Source organism: Gossypium hirsutum, chromosome A02 (genome assembly GCF_007990345.1).
Source record: "Gossypium hirsutum isolate 1008001.06 chromosome A02, Gossypium_hirsutum_v2.1, whole genome shotgun sequence".
Classification (NCBI taxonomy): Eukaryota; Viridiplantae; Streptophyta; class Magnoliopsida; order Malvales; family Malvaceae; genus Gossypium; species Gossypium hirsutum.
Genome location: NC_053425.1, coordinates 11847845 through 11853373, shown reverse-complemented (window position 1 = coordinate 11853373; position 5529 = coordinate 11847845). Strand labels below are relative to the sequence as shown.

Below are 5529 nucleotides of genomic sequence, written 5' to 3'. Positions count from 1 at the left end.
TGTAAATGAAAAGTAGAGAATAATTCTAAAGTTAGCTCTAAATAAGTGGGCTCGGTAATAACGAAGAACCGTTCCCATGGGTCAGTGGACAGGAGGACGCGAATGGCATCAGCGAGCTGGACTTGCTCTACGGCAGCCCAGTCGATGTAGGGACTTGTGGTAATGGGTCGTGCGTGTAGTATTTGAAATAGCTCCTCCTGCGAAGCTTGTGGAAATTCAAGGAATGAGTACCGAACTTCAGCTATAGCTTGTACCAAAGAAGAACCCGATCCCCTACGTCTTTTTGAGGAAGGGACTGCGGCCTTCTTTACCTGAAAATATATAATCATTGATAGAACCCAAGATACATCAGTAGTTAAGCAATAGGCCTAAAATTAGTATATGCTATTTAGTAACTTAAACAAGTCAATTCTTAAAGCAAGTTCCTAACTTGTCGAGAACATATTTATAATAGTAACAATATGTATGCAAAGCATGTAAAATACTAATGTAGCAACACAAGTTGGAAAAATAAAGTTAAGAAAGTGAACCAAGGGCTGTTGTAAGGCGGTGTGCAGGCGTGTGATGGCGAGCACGGGCATGTGACGCTGAGAGGAAACCGTGTGGTGGGAAAATGGAGGGTATAGGGAAGGGAAAATGGGGATTAATACAAGTGGAGTGACTTTGAGGGTGGTTTGGGGGTTGGGGAAGTGAGAATCTAGGGAATGGCGGCCGGAATAGGGAGTAGGGTTTGGGGGAGGGTGGATTTCGGCTAGGGTTTTGAAAAGAGGAAGAAGATGAACAGTGGTTTGTTTATATAGGGGAGGGGCACACGGCCTAAGGCCACGCCCGTGTGCTGTGAGGGTAGCCCGTGTTTTTCGAATTTTTTCAAATGTGGTCGTGCCCAGCTACTATCACATGCCCATGTGTCTTGGGCGTGTGTGGCACACGACCATGTCACACGGCTGTGCCTAGATTTGTTCGCTTCTCTCATACCCGTGTTTTATGATAGCACGCCCGTATATTTTTGTCCACAGTTTAATAGCACGGACATGTCGCATGCCCATGTCGAAGAAACAGAATCAAGCCTTGTCCCTGGCATGCCCATGGTGTTCTATCTCACGCCCGTGTTCTTCCTATGGCCGTGGGAATTTTTTGCACCCCGTGTTTTGAGAAATCATGTCCTGCTTCAACACGGCCGTATAGCACGGCCGTGTCTCTTCCCCTATTTGGCCACGGCTTTAGGCACTCTTGTGTGTCCGACCGTGTGTGCTGAAAAACTTTACAATTCACAGATAAAGTTAATGATTCAAAGTGTTAGAAATTAAAAAATAAAAAAATCAAAATATGTTAGTGCTCGGGTTGCCTCCCGAGAAGCGCTTATTTATAACCTAAGCTCGACTTACCTCTCTGTTGAATGATCATGGTGGTTTGAGGAGTTCATACTCCTCGCTCCTATTGACAGTTTTAAAATAAGGTTTTAAACGGGTGTTGTTTACCTTAAAAGTACCGAACTTGGGACAACTCACCTCCACTGTACCGAATGGAGAAATACTGAGTACCGTAAGAGGGATTTCCTTATTTGGTGTGGTAGTGACAATGTGAGGATCAACGGCATCTAGTAAGACTGCATCGCCGACCTGAAGTTGATTAGGAGAGGTATCGGGCTTGTTTTTGTGTAGTTTCGGTTTATCATGTGTTCTCGGTTTGTGTTCTCGCAGTTCGTTTAGCTTCTCTATCCGTAGTCTTCGTTCTTCATGGACGTCTTTGTTCTCTTCAAGATAGTAGCGCACTGTTTCTGTTGTCTTTGTTTGAGGAGGTTCCTGCAAGAACGATTGAATATCAGTTTTATCATTGATAGTTTTTGTAGCATTGTCCTAAGTCTTAGGGGTTTTGACTGAGTCGCGTGCTTGGAGTGTTACTGCGTCGTCACCTGCACGAAGTGTTAGCTCCCCTATGCCTACATTAATAATGGTTCTGGCAGTTGCTAAAAAGGGTCGTCCTAAAATTAAAGGTACCTCGTTATCCTCATCCATATCTAAGACGACAAAGTCTACTGGGTAAGTAAATTTATCAATTTTAATGAGAACATCTTCAATAATACCTTTAGGAAATCTAACTATTTTGTCAGCCAATTGTATGCTCATCCTAGTCTGTTTTGGTTTATCGAGACCTAGTCGTTTAAACATTTTATAGGGCATAACATTTATACTTGCCCTTAAATCAGCTAAAACATTATTCACAGATAAACTACCAATTAAGCAAGAAATTGTAAAACTCCTTGGATCTTGCAATTTGTTAGGTAGCTTATTCTTTAGAATAGCTGAGCAGACTGTATTGAGTTCCATATGCGATGTAGTGTCTAATTTCCTTTTATTGCTTAGAAGTTCCTTTAAGAATTTTGTTGAGTTGGGCATCTGCGAAAGAACTTCAATAAAGGGTAAGTTAATATGTAATTTCTTTAAGAGTTTGACAAATTTACCAAATTGTTCTTCTGTTCTGTCTTTCGTCATTGCTTTAGGATACGGCACACGAGGTTCATGATTCGTACTTACTTGTTTGGGATCATTATTGTTTACCTCTTCTTGTCCTTTGTTCATCGTATTGTTTTGCTATATTTTTGGCTCAGGTGTAATGAATCTTTCCTTATCTTGAGTACTAATTGCATTGAGGTGTTTCCTCGGATTAGGTTCCGTATTACTTGGTGGGCTACCTTGTGGTCGTTCGGAGATTAGTTTGGACAGTTGGCCTATCTAAGTTCGAATCCTTATATCGATGCTTATTGACTCTTAAGTGCAGTCTCGGTATTTTGAAAATGGGTTTCTAATACTGAGATGAATTTAGAGAGCATCTCTTCAAGGTTCAGCTTCTTCTTTTGTTGATAAGGTGGTTGTTGAGAACCCTGAGGATTTTGTGGCTTTTGATTCCCTTGACCTCCCCAGGAAAAATTTGGGTGGTTCCTCCAACTTGCATTATAGGTATTACTATATGGGTTATTTTGAGGTTTAAAGTTATTGTTACCCATATAGTTGACTTGTTCCTCTTTGGTTGTGGGATTGAAGGATTGATATTCTGTATGCACACCTCCTCTGTTTGAGTCACACCTCATTATTAGATGTACCTGCGTAGAACCAAGAAAACTATCAATCTTTTTATTGAGAAGTTCTACCTGATTAGAAAGCATAGTGACCGAGTAGATGTTATAAACGCCAGCTGTTTTCATTGGCTCTTTCCTCATAGCTTGCCACTGATATTTATTCAGTGACATCTCCTCTATAAATTCATAGGCATCTTCCGCTGTTTTTTTATTGATGGTTCCACTAGCAGCTGCATCAACCATTTACTGAGTCGAGGGATTCAGGCCATTGTGGAATGTTTGTACTTAAAGCCAAAGCGGTAACCCATGGTGAGGGCACTTTCTCAGTAAGTCCTTGTATCTCTCCCATGCATCGTAAAGTGTTTCTAAATCCATCTGCACAAAAGAAGCGATATCATTACGCAATTTAGTCGTTTTAGCCGGCGGAAAATATTTTAGTAAAAATTTCTCGGTCATTTGTTCCCAAGTAGTGATAGACCCTCGTGGTGACGAGTTCAACCACTGTTTAGCTTTGTTTCTTAGTGAAAAGGAAAATAACCGAAGACGAATGGCATCATAAAAAATGCCATTGATTTTGAATGTATCGCAAAATTCTAAGAAATTTTCTAAGTGAGCGTTGGGATCTTCATCCTGCAAACCATCAAACTGAACAAACTGATGTATCATCTGAATAGTGTTAGGATTTAATTCAAAAGTATTTGCACCTACAGCAGGTCTAACTATACTTGATTCAGTTCCTATTAAAGAGGGTTTAGCATAGTCATACATAGTACGTGGAGCAGGATTTTGATTAGCAGCAATTGTAGGAGGTAGCTGATTGTTTTGGTTTTCAACCATCTCTACGGTTGGAGGTTGAGTATTATCTTCTTGTTCATTTTCTGTGTATTGTAAACACGCCTTATTTCTCTTTGATTTCTACGAACTGTTCGATCGATTTCTTCGTCAAAAAGTAAGGGTCCTGACGGGTTTCTTCTAGTCATAAACTATAAAAAAACCTGCCAAGAGAAAGAAAAAGTAAATTAATAAATAGTAAAATAAAATAAAATAAATTGCAAGAAAAATAAATGGCTAAAGTAATAAAAATTTAGTGTTCCTAATATTTCAGCTCCCCAGCCACGGCGCCAAAAACTTGATTGCGTGATTCGTAACAAGTAATAAATATTTATAATGAAGATCAAACCTAGACTAACTATTATCACGACGAAAAGGCAAGCGCACCTATCGAACAATAGTATAGTAATGGCAAGATCGGGATATCTACCCAAGGGAACCAAAAGTACTAGTAATAACTATCTTTTTATTATCTAGCCTAAGAATAAAAGGGTTTGTTTATTAAACTAATTATCTAAACTAATTAACTAATTTAATTAAAGCGAAGAGAGAATTTGGAAAAAGACTTGAAGAAAATCAATTAATAAAGACGACACCCAAGGAGGAATCCACCTAGATTTTACTTGTTATCTAACTCTAAACCGGACGATTTATTCACTTGACTTGTTCCGTAGAGATCTCTAAGTTAAGTTATTATCCCTATTCAAGACTAATAACATCTAACCCCTAGATTGAATAACTATGACTTTTCTCTAATTAACACTCTAGGGTTGCATTAACTCGATCTATGGATCTCCTTATTAGGTTTCTCCCTAATCTGGTAAAATCTCGTAACTCTATTTCTAGGCATCCGATCAACTCCGCTTAATTTTGTCAAACCTACTTTTAGGCAGGGTCTATTCCTCCTCTGCATAAGCACATCAAATCATGAATTAATACCCAGATTATTAACTCAAGCATTAAGAACACATAATTAAGAACAAATCGAGTATTTATCATACAGTTCAGATAATAACAACAAGACCCATCATAGGTTTTATCCCCCTTAGGTATCTAAGGGGTTTAGTTCATAATAAAATAAGAGTACATCTCAAAAGTATGAAAATAACAAAACATAAAGAAAACTCTAAAACCCCTGAAGGAATTCTGAGAGAGATATTCAGTCTTGGAGAGGCTCCGGCTTTTGATATGGATCGTCTGGCTTCTTTCAAGTAATTTTTGACGTGTGGTTCTATGTTCCAGAAAAGTTCTGGAAAGAGCCCCACTTCTAGGTCATACTTAGGGTGTTTATATAGGCTTTTGATTGGCTTTCATCCCCCCTAAGTATCCTTTTTCCGTGTAGAATACAACTCCTTGAAAAAGGGACACGCCCGTGTGCCACGACCGTGTGACGTATTTATCAGGCCATGTTCGATCCATTGAATTGCACGTGGCCGTGTGGGCTCAATGGCCAGGCCGTGTGAATCATGAAAACCTTGGTTGACACCCTCAAAGGCCACGGGCGTGTGAGATGCCTGTGTGGCAAGGCTTAGGCCGTGTCATCTTCTCGATTTGATCCATTTTGTCCCTTTTTAGCTCGTTTTTGGCTCCATTTGACTCTTGGTGCTCTCCTGAGTACAAAA

At 39.7% G+C, this 5529-nt stretch overlaps 1 non-coding gene across 1 annotated transcript; it reads left to right on the top strand.

The window, feature by feature from the left end:
- Window positions 1-3377: 3377 nt before the first annotated feature.
- Window positions 3378-3484, top strand: LOC121217239 (small nucleolar RNA R71). The gene has a single exon (XR_005913362.1). It is a non-coding gene; the product is annotated as a small nucleolar RNA R71 (small nucleolar RNA).
- Window positions 3485-5529: the final 2045 nt, after the last annotated feature.